This window comes from Scyliorhinus torazame, chromosome 3 (genome assembly GCF_047496885.1).
Source record: "Scyliorhinus torazame isolate Kashiwa2021f chromosome 3, sScyTor2.1, whole genome shotgun sequence".
Taxonomy (NCBI): domain Eukaryota; kingdom Metazoa; phylum Chordata; class Chondrichthyes; order Carcharhiniformes; family Scyliorhinidae; genus Scyliorhinus; species Scyliorhinus torazame.
Genome location: NC_092709.1, coordinates 280,484,879 through 280,506,459, shown reverse-complemented (window position 1 = coordinate 280,506,459; position 21,581 = coordinate 280,484,879). Strand labels below are relative to the sequence as shown.

The following is a 21,581-nucleotide window of genomic DNA, read 5'->3' as shown; positions in this document are numbered from 1 at the left end:
TGGACCTGTTGGGCCCGCTGTTAGTTAGGACCTTCAATGAGGCAAGGGAGGGGGGGCTTTACCCCCGACCATGTCCCGGGCACTGATCTCCTTGATCCTGAAGCGGGACAAGGATCCCCTGCAATGTGGGTCTTCCAGACCGATTTCCTTGCTAAATGTAGATGCCAAGGTGCTGGCGAAGGTCTTAGCCATGAGGATTGAGGATTGTGTGCCACAGATCACCCATGAAGACCAGACGGGGTTTGTGAAGGGGAGACAGTTGAACGCGAATGTGCGGAGGCTTTTGAACGTTATCATGATGCCGGCGAGGGAGGGGGAGGCGGAGATAGTGGTGGCGATGGACGCTGAGAAAGCCTTCGATAGGGTAGAGTGGGGGTACCTGTGGGAGGGGCTGAAGAAGTTCGGGTTTGGGGAGGGGTTTGTCAGGTGGGTTAGGCTGTTGTATGAGGTCCCGATGGCGAGTGTGGCCACAAATAGGAGGTCCGAGTACTTTTGGTTGCACTGAGGGACGAGACAGGGGTGTCCCCTGTCCCCCCTGCTCTTCGCACTGGCGATTGAACCCCTGGCTATGGCACTGAGAGAGTCGAGGAACTGGAGGGGGTTAGTGCGGGGTGGGGAGGAGCATAGGGTGTCACTTTATGCGGACGACCTGCTGCTGTATGTGGCGGACCCAGTGGGAGGAATGCCAGAGGTAATGAGGATCCTTAGGGAATTCGGGGACTTTCCGGGGTACAAGCTCAATATGGGGAAGAGCGAGCTGTTTGTAGCTCAGCTAGGGGACCAGGAGAGGGGGATTGGCGAGCTCCCACTAAAAAGGGCGGAGAGGAGTTTCAAATATTTGGGGGTCCAGGTGGCCAGGAGCTGGGGGGCCCTGCATAGGCTTAACTTTACAAGGCTGGTGGAGCAAATGGAGGAGGAGTTCAAGAGGTGGGACGTGTTGCCGCTGTCCCTGGCGGGTAGGGTGCAGTCAGTCAAAATGACGGTGCTCCCAAGGTTTTTGTTCCTGTTCCAGTGCCTCCCCGTGTTTATCCCGAAGGCTTTTTTCAGGCGGGTTAACAGGAGTATAATGGGGTTTATGTGGGCGCGAGGGACTCCGAGGGTGAGAAGGGTGTTCCTGGAGCGGAGTAGAGATAAGGGGGGCTGGCGCTGCCCAACCTCTGTGGGTACTACTGGGCCGCCAATGCGACAATGGTGCGCAAGTGGGTGATGGAGGGGGAGGGGCTGCTTGGAAGAGGCTGGAGACGGCGTCCTGTGTGGGTACGTGTCTGGGGGCGCTGGCAACGGCACCGCTGCCGCTCCTTCCAAGGAGGTATACCACGAGCCCGGTGGTGGTGGCGGCCCTCAAAATTTGGGGGCAGTGGAGGCGGCATAGGGGGGAAGTTAGGGCCTCGGCGTGGACCCCATTACGGGGGAACCATCGGTTCGCCCCAGGAAGAACAGGTGGAGGGTTTTCGGGGTGGCACAGGGCAGGCATACGAAAGTTGGGGGACCTGTTTGTCGACGGGAAGTTTGCGAGCTTGGGTGAGCTGGAGGAGAAGTATGGGTTCCCCCCCAGGGAACACCTTCAGGTATTTACAGGTAAGGGCGTTTGCCAGACGGCAGGTGGTGGAATTCCCACGACTATTGCCACACACAGTACAGGACAGGGTGCTCTCGGGGGGGGGGTGGGTGGGAGTGGGGAAGATCTCGGAAACTTACCAGGTGATGCAGGAGGAGGAGGAGGCCTCGGTGGTGGAGTTGAAAGGTAAGTGGGAGGAGGAGTTGGGAGAGGAGATCGAAGAGGGGACGTGGGCAGATGCCCTAGGGAGGGTGAACTCTTCCTCTTCATGCGCGAGGCTCAGCCTCATACAGTTTAAGGTGCTGCACAGGGCACACATGACCGGGACAAGGATGAGCAGGTTCTTTGGGGGTGAGGACAGGTGTGTTAGGTGCTCAGGGAGCCCAGCAAATCACACCCATATGTTCTGGGCATGCCCAGCGCTGGAGGAATTTTGGAAGGGCGTAGCGAGGACGGTGTCGAGGGTGGTAGGATCCAGGGTCAAACCGGGCTGGGGGCTCGCAATATTTGGGGTGGCAGAGGAGCCGGGAGTGCAGGAGGCGAAAGAGGCTGGAATTCTGGCCTTTGCGTCCCTGGTAGCCTGGCGAAGGATTCTCCTTCAGTGGAAAGATACGAGGCCCCCAAGCGTGGAATCCTGGATCAGCGATCTGGCAGGATTCATTAAATTGGAGAGGGTGAAATTCGCCTTGAGAGGGTCGGTACAAGGGTTCTTTAGGCGGTCGCAACCGTTCTTAGACTTTCTGGCAGAACGATAGACATTGGTCAATGGCAGCAGCAGCTCGGTGTGGGGGGGGGGGTTTACTTTATTTTTGTTTATGTTATTTACACTGGAAGGGTCTGAGGGGGTGTAGACACCTGTTGTGTTAAGTCGGGGTGTTAATGTTAATTTATTATTTAGGTACGGGGGGGGAGGGGTTTGGGGGGTTGCTTTTTTGAGATTGTGTTTTGTACTTAACCCTGTTGGGTTCTTTTTTTCTTTCTCATTTTGTTATTGATATTTTATGAAAACCTTTAATAAAATTTTTTTTATTTTTTTTAAACTTGCCCCACTGTGCATTATCGAACATGAAGGCTACCGACCGTTGGTCAGTGAGGAGAGTGGGGACTTCCGGGTGCGGCGATGACCAGCTGGGTCGCACGTTTCGGCAGCTCCCGGTGAAACGGACTTTTGGGCTCTTGATAGGAGCCCCAACGGCAATTTTGACGGCTAAAAACACTGCGGTAAACCAGAAGGGAATCCCCCCCTGGATCCGGATGAAAAAAGGAGGAGAAAGTGACCGGATTGCAGTGGATCCTTTAGAACAGCGGCAAGGAAGGCAAGCAAAAACCAAGATGGCGTCGGAAGGTGGCAGTTTAACATGGGGCCCTGAACAACAAGAGTTCTTGAAATGCTGTGTGGAAGAGCTCAAAAAGGAAATGAAGAAAGAGCTGTTGGCCCCGATACTACAGGCGATCGAAGGGCTAAAGGAGGAACAAAAGACCCAGGAGCGGGAGCTTCGGGTCGTGACGGCAAAGGCAGCTGAGAATGAGGACGACATACAGGGCCTGGTGGTGAAGACGGAGACGCATGAGGCACATCAGAAACGGTGTGTGGAAAGGTTGGAGTCACTGGAGAACAACGCAAGGAGGAACAACCTGAGGATTCTTGGTCTTCCTGAAGGTGCGGAGGGAGCGGACGTCGGGGCATATGTGAGCACGATGCTGCACTCGTTAATGGGAGCGGAGGCCCCGGCGGGTCCGTTGGAGGTGGAGGGAGCATACCGAGTGATGGCGCGAGGACCGAGAGCAGGAGAAATTCCCAGAGCCATAGTGGTGAGATTCCTCCGTTTTAAGGATAGAGAAATGGTCCTTAGATGGGCAAAGAAAACTCGGAGCAGTAAATGGGAGAACGCGGTGATCCGCGTTTATCAAGACTGGAGTGCGGAGGTGGCGAGAAGGAGGGCGAGCTTTAATCGGGCCAAGGCGGTGCTTCATAAAAAGAAGATAAAATTTGGAATGCTGCAACCGGCAAGACTGTGGGTCACATATCGAGGGAGGCACCACTACTTTGAGACGGCGGATGAAGCGTGGACTTTTATTGTGGAAGAAAAACTGGAATGAGCGGGCTATTAAAAAGAATGTTTGAACAAAGTGGTGGGGCGAATGTGGGGGGCGAAGAGGGGGGTTAAAAAGGGGGGAAAGAGGACTTTTATGTACTAATCCTGCGATGTGGTAACTTTTCTCTCTTCCACAGGTGGTGATGGGGGGAGGAGGGGAGGTGGAGGAGATGGGGCGTTGGCCATTGGGGGCGGGGCCAAGGGAGAAGCGCGGGCTTGGTTCCCGCGCTACGATAATCATGGCGGGAATAGAGAAGCAGGAAGGAGGGGGCGTCGCACGGTGCGAGCCGAGGTCACGGGGGGAAGCCGAGGTCGGCCAGAGTTTGCTGACTTCTGGGAGCAACATGGGGGGAGTAATTACGCTAGCGGGGGATCTAGCGGGGGGGGGTGGGAGGGGGGAATTACTGGGTTGCTGCTGCTGGGGAGAGGGGGGAGCTGGTATGGGAGGGGATGGGCGGGGGGGCACCGCCTGGGGGAGATACAGCTGCGTGGGAACCGGGTGAGGAGCTGGAAAAAGGGGATGGCTAATCGACAAGGGGGGGGGGGGGGGTAGGAAGCCCCCCAACCCGGCTGATCACGTGGAACGTGAGAGGGCTGAACGGGCCGATAAAGAGGGCATGGGTACTCGCACACCTTAAGAAACTTAAGGCAGATGTGGTTATGTTACAGGAAACGCACCTGAAACTGATAGACCAGGTTAGGCTACGCAAAGGATGGGTGGGGCAGGTGTTCCATTCGGGGCTAGATGCGAAAAACAGGGGGGTGGCTATATTAGTGGGGAAGCGGGTAATGTTCGAGGCAAAGACTATAGTGGCGGATAACGGGGGCAGATACGTGATGGTGAGTGGCAAACTACAGGGGGAGACGGTGGTTTTGGTAAACGTATATGCCCCGAACTGGGATGATGCCAATTTTATGAGGCGGATGCTGGGACGCATTCCGGACCTAGAGATGGGAAAGCTGATAATGGGGGGAGATTTTAATACGGTGTTGGAACCAGGGCTGGATAGGTCGAAGTCCAGGACTGGAAGGAGGCCGGCAGCAGCCAAGGTACTTAAAGATTTTATGGAGCAGATGGGAGGTGTAGACCCGTGGAGATTTAGCAGACCTAGGAGTAAGGAGTTCTCGTTTTTCTCCTATGTCCATAAAGTCTACTCGCGAATAGACTTTTTTGTGCTGGGAAGGGCATTGATCCCGAAGGTGAGGGGAACGGAGTATACGGCTATAGCCATTTCGGATCACGCTCCACACTGGGTAGACTTGGAGATAGGGGAGGAAACAGGAGGGCGCCCACCCTGGAGAATGGACATGGGACTAATGGCAGATGAGGGGGTGTGTCTAAGGGTGAGGGGGTGCATTGAAAAGTACTTGGAACTCAATGATAATGGGGAGGTCCAGGTGGGAGTGGTCTGGGAGGCGTTGAAGGCGGTGGTTAGAGGGGAGCTGATATCAATAAGGGCACATAAAGGGAAGCAGGAGAGTAAGGAACGGGAGCGGTTGCTGCAAGAATTTTTGAGGGTGGACAGACAATATGCGGAAGCACCGGAGGAGGGACTGTACAGGGAAAGGCAAAGGCTACATGTAGAATTTGACTTGCTGACTACGGGCACTGCAGAGGCACAATGGAGGAAGGCACAGGGTGTACAGTACGAATATGGGGAGAAGGCGAGCAGGTTGCTGGCACACCAATTGAGGAAAAGGGGAGCAGCGAGGGAAATAGGGGGAGTGAGGGATGAGGAAGGAGAGATGGAGCGGGGAGCGGAGAGAGTGAATGGAGTGTTCAAGACATTTTATAAAAAATTATATGAAGCTCAACCCCCGGATGGGAGGGAGAGAATGATGGGCTTCTTGGATCGGCTGGAATTTCCCAAGGTGGAAGAGCAGGAAAGGGTGGGACTGGGAGCACAGATCGAGGTAGAAGAAGTGGTGAAAGGAATTAGGAGCATGCAGGCGGGAAAGGCCCCGGGACCGGATGGATTCCCAGTCGAATTCTATAGAAAATATGTGGACTTGCTCGCCCCGGTATTGACGAGGACCTTTAATGAGGCAAAGGAAAGGGGACAACTGCCCCCGACTATGTCTGAAGCAACGATATCGCTTCTCTTAAAGAAGGAAAAGGACCCCTACAATGCGGGTCCTATAGACCTATTTCCCTCCTAAATGTAGATGCCAAGATCCTGGCCAAGGTAATGGCAATGAGAATAGAGGAATGTGTCCCGGGGGTGGTCCACGAGGACCAAACTGGGTTTGTGAAGGGGAGACAGCTGAACACGAATATACGGAGGCTGTTAAGGGTAATGATGATGGCCCCACCAGAGGGGGAAACGGAAATAGTAGTGGCGATGGATGCCGAGAAAGCATTTGATAGAGTGGAGTGGGATTATTTGTGGGAGGTGTTGAGGAGATTTGGTTTTGGAGAGGGGTATGTTAGATGGGTGCAGCTGTTGTATAGGGCCCCGATGGCGAGCGTGGTCACGAATGGACGGGGATCTGCATATTTTCGGCTCCATAGAGGGACAAGGCAGGGGTGCCCTCTGTCCCCATTATTGTTTGCACTGGCGATTGAGCCGCTGGCGATAGCGTTGAGGGGTTCCAAGAAGTGGAGGGGAGTACTTAGAGGAGGAGAAGAACACCGGGTATCTTTGTATGCGGTCGATTTGCTACTATACGTGGCAGACCCGGCGGAGGGGATGCCAGAAATAATGCGGATACTTGGGGAGTTTGGGGATTTTTCAGGGTATAAATTGAATATGGGGAAAAGTGAGTTGTTTGTGGTGCATCCAGGGGAGCAGAGTAGAGAAATAGAGGACCTACCGTTGAGGAAGGTAACAAGGGACTTTCATTACCTGGGGATCCAGATAGCCAAGAATTGGGGCACATTGCATAGGTTAAATTTAACGCGGTTGGTGGAACAAATGGAGGAGGATTTCAAGAGATGGGATATGGTATCCCTGTCACTGGCAGGGAGGATGCAGGCGGTTAAGATGGTGGTCCTCCCGAGATTCCTCTTTGTGTTTCAGTGCCTCCCGGTGGTGATCACGAAGGCTTTTTTTAAAAGGATTGAAAAGAGCATCATGGGTTTTGTGTGGTCCGGGAAGACCCCGAGAGTGAGGAAGGGATTCTTACAGCGTAGCAGGGATAGGGGTAGGGATACTGAGCCTAAGTGAGTATTATTGGGCCGCTAATATTTCAATGGTGAGTAAGTGGATGGGAGAGGAGGAGGGAGCGGCGTGGAAGAGATTGGAGAGGGCGTCCTGTAGGGGGACTAGCCTACAGGCTATGGTGACAGCCCCATTGCCGTTCTCACCGAGGAACTACACCACAAGCCCGGTGGTGGTGGCTACACTGAAGATTTGGGGACAGTGGAGACGGCATAGGAGAAAGACTGGAGCCTTGGGGGGGTCCCCGATAAGAAACAACCATAGGTTTGCCCCGGGGGGAATGGATGGGGGATATGGAATGTGGCAAAGAGCAGGAATAACGCAACTGAAAGATCTGTTTGTGGATGGGAAGTTCGCGAGTCTGGGAGCGCTGACCGAGAAATATGGGTTGCCCCAAGGGAATGCATTCAGGTATATGCAACTGAGGGCTTTTGCGAGGCAACAGGTGAGGGAATTCCCGCAGCTCCCGACACAAGAGGTGCAGGACAGAGTGATCTCAAAGACATGGGTGGGGGATGGTAAGGTGTCAGATATATATAGGGAAATGAGGGACGAAGGGGAGACTAAGGTAGATGAACTAAAAGGGAAATGGGAAGAAGAGCTGGGGGAGGAGATCGAGGAGGGGCTGTGGGCAGATGCCCGAAGCAGGGTAAACTCGTTGTCCTCGTGTGCCAGGCTAAGCCTGATTCAGTTTAAGGTATTACACAGGGCGCATATGACTGGAGCACGGCTCAGTAAATTTTTTGGGGTGGAGGAGAGGTGTGCGAGGTGCTCGAGAAGCCCAGCGAATCATACCCATATGTTTTGATCATGCCCGGCACTACAGGGGTTTTGGATGGGGGTGACAAAGGTGCTTTCAAAAGTAGTGGGGGTCCGGGTCGAACCAAGCTGGGGGTTGGCTATATTTGGGGTTGCACAAGAGCCGGGAGTGCAGGAGGCGAGAGAGGCCGATGTTTTGGCCTTTGCGTCCCTAGTAGCCCGGCGCAGGATATTGTTAATGTGGAAAGAAGCCAAGCCCGCGGGGGTAGAGACCTGGATAAATGACATGGCAGGGTTTATAAAGCTAGAGCGGATTAAGTTCGTTCTAAGGGGGTCGGCTCAAGGGTTCACCAGGCGGTGGCAACCGTTCGTCGAATACCTCGCAGAAAGATAGATGGAATGGAAAAAAGAAGGCAGCAGCAGCAGCCCAGGATCGGTGGGGGGGGGGGGGGGGGAGGGCGGGGGGAGGAGGAACCAGAAGGACTCTCAGAGTTGTTAATATATACAGTATAATATGTATAGGTCGTTGCTACAGATAATTATATATTGGACTGTTAAATTATATTTTTGGAGAGTGTTACTTGTGATAAGGCAGTTGCCAATTAGGGTTAGTTTTCATTTTTGTTATTTATTATTTATTCTTTTTTTTTGTTTGTTTATAAAATAGGTCATTGTTATTTGTGTGGTTATAATATTGTGTAAAGGATGCACAATGTACTGTGTTGGTTGACTAAAAATTTTCAATAAAATATTTATTTTAAAAAAAGTGAGGAGAGTGAATCTCCTACCGGCCAGGTAATGCCTCCAATGACGCACAGCTTCCACTATGGCTTGGGCCTCCTTTTCTACTGAGGAGTGGCGAATTTCTGAAGCGTGGAGGGTCCGGGAGAAAAAGGCCACGGGTCTGCCCGCTTGGTTGAGAGTAGCCGCCAGAGCTACGTCGGATGCGTCGCTCTCGACCTGGAAGGGGAGGGACTCATCGATGGCGCGCATCGTGGCCTTTGCGATATCCGCTTTGATGCGGCTGAAGGCCTGGCGGGTCTCTGTCGACAGGGGAAAAGTAGTGGGCGGGCCTTGTCTGCGTATCGGGGAACCCACTGGGCGTAATAAGAAAAGAAGCCCAGGCAGCGTTTCAGGGCTTTGGTACAGTGGGGGAGAGGGAACTCCATGAGGGGGCGCATGTGCTCAGGGTCGGGGCCTACCACTCCATTACGCACTACGTAGCCCAAGATGGCTAGACGGTCGGTGCTAAACACACATTTTTCCTCGTTGTAGGTGAGGTTGAGGGCTTTAGCGGTCTGGAGGAATTTTCGGAGGTTGCCGTCGTGGTCCTGCCGGTTGTGGCCGCAAATGGTGCCGTTGTCGAGGTACGGGAACGTGGCCCGTAACCCGTGCTGGTCAACCATTCGGTCCATCTCCCGTTGGAAGACCGAGACTCCGTTCGTGACGCCGAATGGAACCCTTCAAAAGTGGTATAGCCGCCCGTCTGCTTCGAAGGCAGTGTACTTGCGGTCACCGGGGCGAATGGGGAGCTGGTGGTAGGCGGACTTAAGGTCCACGGTGGAGAAGACCTTGTACTGTGCAATCCGATTGACCATGTCGGATATGCAGGGAAGAGGGTACGCATCTAGCTGCGTGTACCTGTTGCTGGTCTGACTGTAGTCTACGACCATCCTCTGCTTCTCCCCGATCTTCACACCTACCACCTGGGCTCTCCAGGGACTATTGCTGGCCTGGATTATGCCTTCCTCCAGCAGCCGCTGGACTTCGGACCTGATAAAAGTCCGGTCCTGGGCGCTGCATCGTCTGCTCCTCGTGGCGACGGGCTTGCAATCCGGGGTGAGGTTCGCAAACAAGGAAGGCGATTCAACCTTTAGGGTCGCGAGGCCGCAGATAGTCAGTGGGGGTATAGGGCCGCCAAATTGGAATGTTAAGCTCTGGAGGTTGCATTGGAAATCCAACCCCAGGAGGGTGGGAGCGCAGAGGTGGGGGTGGACATACAGCCGGTAATTTTTGAACTCTCTCCCCTACACCATTAGGTTTGCGATGCAGAACCCTTTGATTTCAACGGAGTGGGACCCCGCCGCCAGGAAAAAACTTTTGGGTGCTTGGATGAATTACAAGGGAACAGCATCTTACCGTGTCCGGATGAATAAAACTCTCCGTGCTCCCCGAGTCGATCAAACACTGCGTCTCGTGCCCGTTTACCAGCACCTTCGTCGTTGTTGTCTGGAGCGTCCGGGGCCGCGATTGGTCCAGGGTCACCGATGCCAAACATGGTTGATGCATCTAGTCGTTGTCTTCAGGCAGCATGGAGCCGTCCATGCTGGGGTCCTTTCCTGTCAGCCAAGATGGCGGCGTCCATGGATGGTATGCGGTCGGGGGGGTACAAAATGGCTGCTCCCATGGGTCACACGCGGCCGGGGTTGGACAAAATGGCCGCTCCCATGGATCTCCCGCGGGTAGGAAGATGGCGGCGCCCGTCCCCCCTCGTGTTGTCTGGGGTCCAAAATGGCGGCGCCCGTTGGCCGCTTGTGGGTCGTTGGGGGTGTTGAGTCCGTGGCGACGTTTCTTCCCCGGAGATAGCGGCGACCCCACGGGACTGGCACACCGCTGCGCAGTGCCCCTTTTTCCGCAGCTTTTGCAGGTGGCCAATTGGGCCGGGCAGCGCTGGCGGGGATGTTTCGGCTGCCCGCAAACATAGCAGTGGGGTCCCCCTGGGTGGTCTGGGGTTCTGGCCGCGCACGCTTGCAGGGGGGGGGGCGGTGGGTCGGTCGCGGCGGGGGTCCACGGGGCCCAAGGGGCTGTAGTGCGGTCGGGGGCATAGGCGCGGGCGTTTTGGGAGGCCACGTCGAGGGAGGCCGCAAGGGCCCGTGCCTCTGTGCGTCCGAGAGAGTCTCTAAAAGTCTCTGGCGAATCTGCGATGATGCCAAACCTGCTACATACGCATCTCTGATCAGGAGCTCCGTGTGTTCGTTCGCCGTTACCGCTGGGCAGTTGCAGTTTCTTCCCAGGATCGTTAGAGGATTGTAGAATTCGTCTAGCATTTCCCCGGGGATTTGCTGTCTCGTCGCGAGCTGATAGCGTGCATATACCTGGTTGAGGGGCCGAATGTAGGTCTCTTTCAGCAAGGTGATCGCCGCTGGGAAGTCTTCCGCGTCCTCGATGAGTGAGTAGAATTCGGGACTCACCCTGGAATGCAGGACCTGCATCTTCTGGTGTTCCGTTGGTCTGCCGGGGGCCGTTCGGAGGTATCCCTCAAAGCACGCCAGCCAGTGCTTAAACGCCGATGTTGCGTTAGCTGCTTGGGGTCCAATTCGTAGGCACTCCGGGGCATCCGGAGTTCCATATTCCTTTTTAAGTCTGCTCAATAAATTGTAGCACCATCAATCACACACGAGGCGAGACGTAGAGAACTTCAATCGAGGCTTTGTTGAGCAGACTTGTTCCCCAGCAGCTCAGTTACAGAATGCAGCTGCTGGGAGAAACCGGGTTCTTATACCCCGCCTATCTGAGATAGACATATTTTTAATCAATCAGGGAATCCAGGGTTATAGAGATAAGTTGATTTGAGGATTATATCAGATCAGCCATGATCTCATTCAGTGGTGGAGCAGACTCGATGGGCCAATTGTCCTAATTCTGCTCCTTCGTTTTATGGTCTTATGGGTTCCCGAGCATTGAGGATGGTCATATTTGTGAAACCCCTCCTCTAGCTAGTTGTTTAATTATTCACCACGATTTATAATTGGTTGTGGCAAGACTGCAGAGCTGAGATATGATCTGTTGGTCGTGGGATTGCTTAGCTCTGACTATCACACAGTGGTTAGCACTGTTGCTTCACAGCACCAGGGTCCCAGGTTCGATTCTCGGCTTCGATCACTGTCTGCGCAGAGTCTGCACGTTCTCCCCGTGTCTGTGTGGATTTCCTCCGGATGCTCTGGTTTCCTCCCACAAATTGAGAAAGACATGCTGCTAGGTAATTTGGACATTCTGAATTCTCCCTCCGTGTACCCGAACAGGCGCCGAAGTGTGATGTCTCGGGGCTTTTCACAGTAACTTCATTACTTGTGACAATAAAAGATTATTTAAAAAAACACATAAGTTGCCTCCAGTCATGTCAGGTTTTCATCAACTAGGAATGGGAAACATGACATGTAGAGTAGACCTGGTAGGAATAGGTCTAAAGTTTGTACAGTTGCTTGGATAGGTGGGTACAGCTTTTTAGAGGAAAATTATTTTCCTCTTTGGATTTGGTCCAGGAGGTCAGCTGCCCTTTGTGAGAGGTTTGCCACCCTTTGGGATTGTTAAGAGTAGACATGAATGTGCATAAACTCATTAGAACTGTCAAGCTCGTTGAAACTGTGAAAGCAACAGTCACATAAATTAGGAGCAGGAGTAGGCCATTCGGCCCCTTGAACCTGCTCTGTCAAGAAAGAAGAGCATGGCTGATCTGATTGCGCCCTCAACTCCACATTCTTCCGATCCCCGATAACCTTTGTCAAGAATCCATCTACCTCTGCCTTAAAAAAACGTGTTCATTGACCCTGCCTCCACCTCCCTGGGGAAGAGAATTCCAACGGTTCACAACACTTAAGTGAAAAAATTCTTCTGATCTCAGTCTTAAGTGGGAGACCCCCTATTTTAAAATTGTGTCTCCTAGTTCTAGTCCCTCTCACAAGGAGAATCATCCTGCAGCATCCACCCTGTCAATTCCCCTCAGTGTCCTATGTATGGTTTAGCTCAGTTGGCTGGACAGCTGGTTTGTGATGCAGAGTGAGGCCAACAGCGTAGGTTCACTTCCCATACCAGCTGAGGCTATTCACGAAAGCCCGCCTTCTCAACTTTGTCCCTTGCCTCAGATCAAATCACGCCAAGTAAACTCCCCCACTTAAAAGGGGAAAGCAGCCGATGGTCATCTGGTACTGTGGCGACATTACTTTTATATGTTATTCACTAATCTTCACTTACTCGCTTTTAACCCTTTTAATTTACTTTTTTTTAAATTCTGTCTGCAGGCAAGTTCTTGACTACTCCGGAAATTTGTCATCAACTTATTTTTTTGTTTTATTTTAATCTATATTTTCTTTGTCATCTTTGAACCCCCAACCTTTTGACTCAGAGATGAAGATGTTACCACTGACCCAATGCTGACACTTATAAGCATGTCAGCCAGAAATGTTATGTTAAATGTATTGTGTGTGTTATGGGCAATATCTTGTCATATCACATACCAGGATTCAAATCCAGACAGTATCGAAAAATGTTATCTGGATGTTCCCAAATAATATTGTGACAATATACAATGACAGCGTTTATTTTTCACAACTGGAAAACCAAAACAACATAAACCACAAATCATTGAAAACAAAAGAAAAAAAACAGTGAACATTCCTGACAACTTTTAGTCTTTATTGCTGAAGCACTTTGCTCTAGAACTATCTGCATCTCTAGCCAAGGTGATCCAGTACAGTTACAACACAGACTACAGCTACAACACAGAGCGACCTGGCAATGCAAATAACTGCCCAATTATGTTCTGTCCGTAAAAAGCAGGTCAAATCCACGTTGGCACTAACTGACCAATAACCTGCTCACTAATTCCCAGTATGGGTGCATCATGGCTCAAGACATCTTTACAGCTTTGGTCCAAAGTACTGAATTTCAAAGGTAAGATGACATGACTTCCCTGAATATCAATGTAGGATTCAACTGAGTGTAAAACCAAGGAGCCCTAGTAAGGCTGACATCAGGGAGAAAACTGTCTGGTAGCTTTAGTCATCCTCCGTGCAAAGGAAAAATGTAACGGTTGTGCCAATCAGCTCAGCGGCAGGACATTTCTGCAGGAGTTCCTCAGGATAGTGTCCTAGGTCAAAACATTTTCAGCTGCTTCATCAATAACCTTCCCTCCATTTCAAGGTTAGAAGTTGGAACGTTTTGTGAAGAATGTTCAATACCATTCCCAATTTCTCAGATTAAAAAGATGTCCAGTCTTACGGTGACGGCGGGCGGGAGGCGGCCGCACAATGGAGAGCTCCCGTTCGGCAACGGCATTTTCGGGGCTTTAAGCCCGGTCCCAGGGTCCACGGAGGCGGCAGAAGCAGGGAGAAGGCACGGAGGAGGCACAGTGAAGACACAGGAGGAAAAAAAGAACAAAGAAAAATGTTGAGGGTGAGCAAGAAAATGGCCGGATAAAAAACAGCTGAAGGTCCGTCGGGGAGTGGAAAGGTCACCGCGGGGCCACCAAGGAAAATGGAGGCTGGAGCACCAGGGAAGGCCGCACTGCTTACGGCTGAAGAAATAACTAAGGTGATGGCTGCGGAATTTGAAAAGCAGTTGGCGCAGATTGCGAAATGCATGGAGACGGTGAGGAAGGAGATGAGGGAGGTTTTGAGTGTGCTGGTGGAGGAGGCGGTTTCCCCGGTGAGGACGGAGGTGGCGAGCGCAGTGGCAGAGGTGCGAGAGCAAGGGGAGGCGCTGAAGGAAGTGGAGGAGACATTATTGTAGCACGGTGATCAACTTGCCTCGATGGGGAAAGAGATGCGGAAGGTGATGGATACTAACAAGGATCTGCGAGGATAAATGGAAGACCTGGAAAACAGATCCAGGCGACAGAATTTGAGGATTGTGGGGCTGCCCGAAGGAGTTGAAGGACCGAAGCCGACTGAGTATTTTGCGGCGATGTTGGCAAAACTATTGGGGGAGGGGAAGGATCCCTCCCGATATGAACTGGATCGGGCTCATCGGTCGTGGAGGCCTGTACCAAAGGCGAGTGAGCCGCCAAGGGCGGTGACTCTGTGCTTCCGTAGGTACAGTGAGAAGGAGAAGGTCCTGAGCTGGGCCAAGCAGAAGCGGGTGGTGCAGTGGGCTGGAGCTGGTATACGTGTATACCAGGACTTTACGGTGGAGCTGGCAAGGAGGCGGGCTGCCTTCAACCGGGTGAAGAGGGCACTGAACATTAGCAATGTGCGGTGCAGCATTGTGTATCCAGTGAAGCTGAGGGTGACTTACAAGCTCAGGGACATTTATTTTGGAACGGCGGAAGCAGTGGAGGAGTTTGCGAAAGCAAAAGGACTGTGGCAGAACTGACAAATTGAGGAATGCCATGTGCCGATGTAACCTCATGACTGTATTTTCTTCTTTTTTGCATCACTGCGCGCGGGTGTAGAGACTAAAGGAGCCAATGTGGTATATATTTGGACAAGGGAAGGGACGGGACTTTCACTCAAAATGAGGGTTCTTTGGGGTGTAGGTGGATATGCGGGGTTTGTGTGCTAAAAGGGGATCTTTGGGCTTTCCTAGGGTCGAGCAAGTGGGAAAGGGACCCGGGCGGGGGCCTCCACGCTGGCCGGTTTAAGCCGGCCAGTGAACGGGAGTGAGGTGGGGGGGAGGGGCTGCGGCCTTCGGAGCCTGGCAGAACAGGGTCCGAGTGGTCTAGCCGGGGTGGAAAGTTGGGGGGAAGGAACCGAGGTTGGGAGGAGGAGTTTTACAAGAGGCAGTGGACGGGAGGAGCTGGAGACCTGGGGTGTGGGGGGGGGGGGGGGTTAGCTGTGTAAGATTAAGGGTGACCAAGGGTAATCCCTGATTCCTTTTTGTCATTTGTTTATGTAAACATGCGGATTGAGGTTTGGGGGTTGGTGGGTAGATGGGATCGTTGTTATTATGGGGACTGACATATCTTGCTGATTGTTGTTTATTGTTCATGGATGTAAATGTGGGAGAAAATGTGAAAAAGGAGGTGAATTTAAAAAATTAAAAAGAAAAAAGATGTCCATGCCCATAAATGGCAAAATTTGGACAACATCCGGGCTTAGTTGATAAGTCAACACATCTCGCTCGTTCCAGGCAATGATCATCTCCAGCAAGAGGAAGCCTAACCATATTCTCCTGACATTCAATGGCACTCATGTTGCTGAATTCCTCGCCATCAACATCCAGGGTGTCATCATTGATCAGAAATACAACTGAACCAGTCACAAATAATGTGGCTACAAGTACAGGTCAGAGGCTGGAGAATCTGTGGTGAGTAACTCACCTCCTGACTCCCTAAATCTACAGGCTCAAGCCAGGTATGATGGAATACCCTGGATGAATGCAGATTGACACCATGTAGGATACAGCAGTCGACTTGATAGTCAGCCCGTCTATCATTTAAACATGAACTTAACCACTATGTCACAGTATCTGCAGTGCATACGATCTAGAAATCATCTCAGCAATCCACCAAGGCTTCTTTAGCAGCACCGCCCAAACCCGCAGGGCCTGAACCATCTGGAAAGATAAGGGCAACAGGCATATGGGAACAGAGTTACCTCTAAGTATCCCTTTCGAGTCATGCGTGATTCTGATTTGGACATATATTTGTTGGAAAGACTAGTCCTCCCAAAATTCACTGTATTGTTCGAACACCTTCACCACACAGGCTGCAGTGGTTCGCTACCTCCTTGTCAAGGATGACGAGGATAGGCTATAAATGCTGACCCGACCAGACATTCCGCTAGCGTGAGAATGTATTTATGTACATGAGAATGTTTTTTTTAAGAAAACATGTGGTTATACACCAATGATCAATGAATGAATGAAGCAAATGGAAATTAACCCTGAAAAGTGAGAGGTGATGCATTTTTGGGAGGACTAACAAGGCAAGGGAATATACAATGAATGAAAGGATGCTAGGAAGTACAGAGAACCAGGGATCTTGGGGTGCATATCCTTAGGTCCCTGAAGGCAGCAGGACAGGCAGATGAGGTGGTTAAGAAGGCATGGGATACTTGTCTTTACTAGCTGAGGCTTAGAATATACCCTCCATCTGCCTGGATGAATGCAGATTGACACCATGTAGGATACAGCAGTCGACTTGATAGGCAGCCCGTCTATCATTTAAACATGAACTTAACCACTATGTCACAGTATCTGCATACCTCTGGGTCTAAGAAGAACATACCTCTTCATTCACCTGAGGAAGGAGCAGCGCTCCGAAAGCTAGTGACATCGAAACAAACCTGTTGGACTTTAACCTGGTGTTGTAAGACTTCTTACTCAGAATATAAGAGCAGGGAGATTATGATGGAGTTGTATGAAACGTTTGTTAGGCCGCAGCTAGAGTTCTGGTCACCACACTACAAGAAGTATGTGATTGCACTAGAGAAGTGCAGAGCAGGATGTTGCCTGGCCTGGAGTGTTTCAGCTATGAAGAGAGGCTGGTTAGGCTGAGGTTGTTCTCCTTCGAGCAGAATAGGCTGAGGGGGGACCTGACTGAGGTGTACAAAATTATGCAGGACATATATCGGAAGAAACAAGTAGAGGGGTCAAAAACCAGGGTGCACAGATAAGAGATTTAGAGGGGATATCACCCCTCTGAGGGTGGTGGAAATCTGGACTTCACTGCCTGAAAGGACGATAGAGGCGGGAATGCTCACAACATTTAAGAAGCATTGAAATGAGCACTTGGAAATGCCATAGCATACAAGGCTATGGATCAGGGGTTAGGAAATGGGATTAGAATAGATAAGTGTTTGATGGCTGGCACAGATACTACTGTGCACCGATGAATTAATAAATTCATAGAACAGTGGACACCAACAAATAGAATGGAGAAGTGGTTGGCATTGAATTAATAAATTCATAGAACAGTGGACACCAACAAATCAATCAATGAATGAATCAACAAATCATTAAATTGTACGCGGCATTGTCATTCAGTTGAAAGGTTAAACCTGCTTATTCAGATAGAAGTTAAAGTAATCACAGCACGATTTGAGGAAAAGCAGGGAAGATCTGCCAGCGTTCTGCCAATATTTACTGCTTCAATCAATACCATAAAATCAGATCATGCCATCATCTGTATTGCTGGGATTTTGCTGTGTACAAATTTGTCCGTTTCATTTGCCTACCTTATAACACTGTCTACGGCTTCAAGATCTAATTCATTGGTGACATAGTTTTGAGAAGCTAAATAGCCTATTGCTGTGCCCATGTTCCTTGAAGCTTATTTTCACAACATGCCTTGAAGAAGCAAGCTGTCTGAATTCTAGTTAGACTTTGAAGCTTTGGTGCTCAGTTCAATAATCTTCTTTGTAAATTCTGCCTCCCAAGTCTTTCCAAAATCTGTCAGACGTGCTTTAACATGGACTTATTATTCCAGGAGCATCCCAAGTTGCTTAACTTATAAGGTAATAGTGACAACACGACAACAAGCATAAGGCAAGCTGGTCTTTGGAGCTGAGCCTATTAGTGGTTATTGTATACTAGCTTAAAAAGGATTTGATGCTTTAATTGTTCCAATTTGGACCTGCTGCATCCTATTTCTACACAAACAGGAAAGCAGTGATAGCCATTCCCGAAGGAATAACATGAGATCAATTGAATATCAATGTGATTGAACCAAGTTCTTTCAGTGAACATTTCAGAAAAAACTTTTTAGGCAATGAATCACCAAACCTTTCAGTGATCAACACAAAACAATGACACTTGTATTGCAGCACTGTAGGTTACAGTAATTTCCTTCCTAACAAGATTCATTATTACCTGCGGTGTGGGATGCTAAGGTGCTACTGACTTGCCAAGTCTGAAACTATGAATGTAAATTCCCATTTTCCTGTCTCCCTGTTTTACTCATCGTGGCTTTTAACAAATACTGTAAAGCAAATTTTAAGACCATGAAATTTTTTTCTCTTTGTTGAGACATTGCATGCAAGAATATTTTTGTTGTTGCTGGAAATTGTAGCTAATTAAGAGAAAAACATCTGCATCATATTGTCATCCTGGCTTACACCACTATTTTCTGATCCAGCTCACTAGATATTTTTCTATATTCTGTAGTCAGCTTGGAATTTTATTCCACATCCTTGCTACTTTGCTGTGTTGTTGCTCTTTCATATTGAAACCTGTTTTAGATATTTTTTACTTGTATTGCTAACTTTAAGGGCTGAAGTTTCCCAGCTTAAAGAAGATGGGGTTGAGAGATGGAGAGTGCGGGGCTGGGACAATGGGGGGGGGGGGGGGGGGGGGGGCTTCATTCCCACATTTGGGGCAATTGTTCAGGAATGGACTGGAAACTAGGTTAGTTGCCTGCTCAGAGGCTGCCTTCCATTTTGGACAATGTTGAGGCCATTTTGCAATGCTGCCTGTATTTTCCCATCCTCAAAACAGTCCTTTGCCAATTGCAGAGGCCTCCAGTTTATTGGAGGCAGCCTCCCAGCAGCAGGCAGAGTGACCATCTGAGTCAGAGGCTCCATGCCCCAAAAAAGGATCACAGGGATGAAAAGCTGCAACTGTGTCTCTCACTACTCAGGTGGAATGGGTTTCCCTCCACTTTGACGGTGTCATGAACCTGCCTGGAGATAGCAGTGGACAGTATTCATTGGTATGTGATTCCCGGTAACCAGTTTAGAACGACAGTTTAGATAATTTTCAAGTATGAATAACGCATGGAGGAGAAACAGATTATAGACAATTGGGAAGGTCCCCAATATATACATATGTCAATGTAATGTCAAGGAAGTTAATTGGCCTTTTGGCTTAGATCAAGTGTAGTATCTGCTCTGCCTTTTGGCTCAGATCTGATATGTCTCTCGTGGGGACCATGAATTGGATTCAATTTGAATTTGGGTTGGTTTTTGGAGTGGGCGGGGAGCTGGATTGGGGGTTCACCCCTGTCCACATTCTGAGCCCTGGCTTTGTAACTCAGATAAAGTAATAGGGCAGACAGCTGAATGCACAGAAGGCATAATTGCCAAGACTCTGAAAAGCCAGGAGAGGCAGTTACCATCTTGCAGTCTCAGAAAATGGACAGGCCAGTTTCCAGCCACCAAGCTTGAAGGCCAGGTTTACAGCAAACAAGCATCTAAGTCTTAGAGCCAAGGCAATGCAGAAAACCTTTTGTAAAATATCTTTGCTGGGCCAAGGAAAAGACGGTTCCCAGATTGGAGTCTCATCTCTGTATTGTGGTAACTATAACTGGTTATTCAATTTGGATGTTGTTTGGGGAACAGGGGAAGTCTTACAGAGTATATGTATCAGAGATATATTTTGTAATCATAGAATTTACAGAGCAGAAGGTGGTTATTCGGCCCATCAAGTCTGCAGCGGCCTTTAGAATGAGCACCCTACATTACCCAAGCCCATGCTTCAACCAATAACCCAGTAACATGACCTAACCTTTTGGACACTAAGGGCAATTTAGCTTGGCCAATCCACCTAACCTGCACATCTTTCGAATGTGGACTGTGGGAGGAAACCGTAGCACCTGGAGGAAACCCACGCAGACACGGGGAGAAAATGCAAACTCCACACAGTCATCCGAGGCAGGAATTGAACCCGGGACCCTAGAGCTGTGAGGCAGCAGTGCTTGCCACTGTGCCGCCCGGGGTACTTTCCCTCGAAACTGTGTGTTTAATAATTAATACGTCTCAAATTACATGAGAGTTACGGATTCTGGTTTGTGTGTATTTGTCTTTATTTTAATCAATAATCTTTACTAATTGTTACACGGTGACTGGGCTCTCACTTGTCTCCTCACACCCTTTCACAAGGCCAGAAGTTTCTGAAATAGTATAAATAAACATTATTGTACTGTTTTTACAGTTGTAACCTTTATTTTTGCCCACATTTGCTGATATAGATGTCATTCATAAAATAGATTGGTTTGGTTTATTTTGTGCTTAATATTGTTGGAGACTGGAATTGAATACTTCCGGAAGTATAAACTAACCCAAATAACTGAAGCAGGGTTTGACTATTAATTTTCGAGGCATTACAGCAAACGTTACAGTTTCAGTGTTACAGCTCTCTTTAGAATGGATTTGGCGGTGTTAGGAGCAGAGTGTAAAATTGGAATAGAATGTAATTTCCAAATTTCACTGACAGACTTCGATGCAATTGCAAGGTAGTTAAGATAATTAATTGCCCAATTGACACAGTGCTTTTCGGTTTACTCATGGTAAACAGGAACTAGGAGGCTCCAGAGTCTTACCTGGTTAAGGAAAGAAGGAAACAAAGCAAGAGCTCACTGCTGCCTCTGTCAGTGGGGTTCCAAGAAGTGTGGATGAGCACTGGCGAACAAAGGCAGGAAGGAGAGTAAAGTTGCCAACATTGAAGGGGTGTGTTACCAGGACACTATTGGGGCAGTGGTGCTTGGGCAAAACAAAACTGGAAGGAGTAAAAGGGTGGACTGTTTGCATAGCGGTGTTCATGGATGGAGCGACCACCTGTCATGGACCTCATTCAGCCAGGCTTTCCAGACCTCCTGTGAGGAAAAGGAGGAGTACAGTGGGAGGGGGATCCACGCAGTGGGATAACAGCAACCTCAGGGAGGGGATACCAGCGAAGGGAGGAGTGGAGCCACAGAAGAGGATGACCTCAAGAGGGAGTCTGTCTTCAGAAGCTGAACAAACTGCAAGTGTCTGAGAGGCGGTGCTTCTGAAGACAGTGCCTCAACAGAAAGGCACCATTGGGACAGTGGCGCTTGGGCAAAACAAAACTGGATGGAGTAAAAGAGTGGACTGTTCACATAGCGGATTACACGGATGGAGCGATCACCAGGTCAGTCCATAAGAGGGTTGTTTAGGAACCTGGTAACAGCGGGGAAGAAGCTGTTTTTGAATCTGTTCATGCGTGTTTTCAGACTTTTGTATCTCCTGCCCGATGGAAGAAGTTGGAAGAGCGAGTAAGCCGGGTGGGAGGGATCTTTGATTTGATTATGCTGCCGCTTTCCCCAGGCAGCGGGAGGTGTAGATGGAGTCAATGGATGGGAGACAGGTTTGTGTGATGGACTGGGCGGTATTCACGACTCTCTGAAGTTTCTTGCGGTCTTGGGCTGAGCAGTTGCCATACCAGGCTATGATGCAGCCAGGTAGGATGCTTTCTATGGTGCATCTGTAAAAATTGGTAAGAGTCAGTGTGGACATGTCGAATTTCCTTATTTTCCCGAGAAAGTAAAGGAGCTGTTGTGCTTCTTGGTGGTAGCGTCGACGTGGGTGGACCAGGACAGATATTTGGTGATATGCA

The 21,581-nt window shown here is 50.0% G+C and overlaps 1 pseudogene; it reads left to right on the top strand.

Moving 5' to 3' along the window:
- The first annotated feature begins 19,077 nt into the window (after positions 1-19,077).
- On the top strand, positions 19,078-19,285 carry LOC140409694 (U2 spliceosomal RNA; annotated as a pseudogene).
- Positions 19,286-21,581: the final 2,296 nt, after the last annotated feature.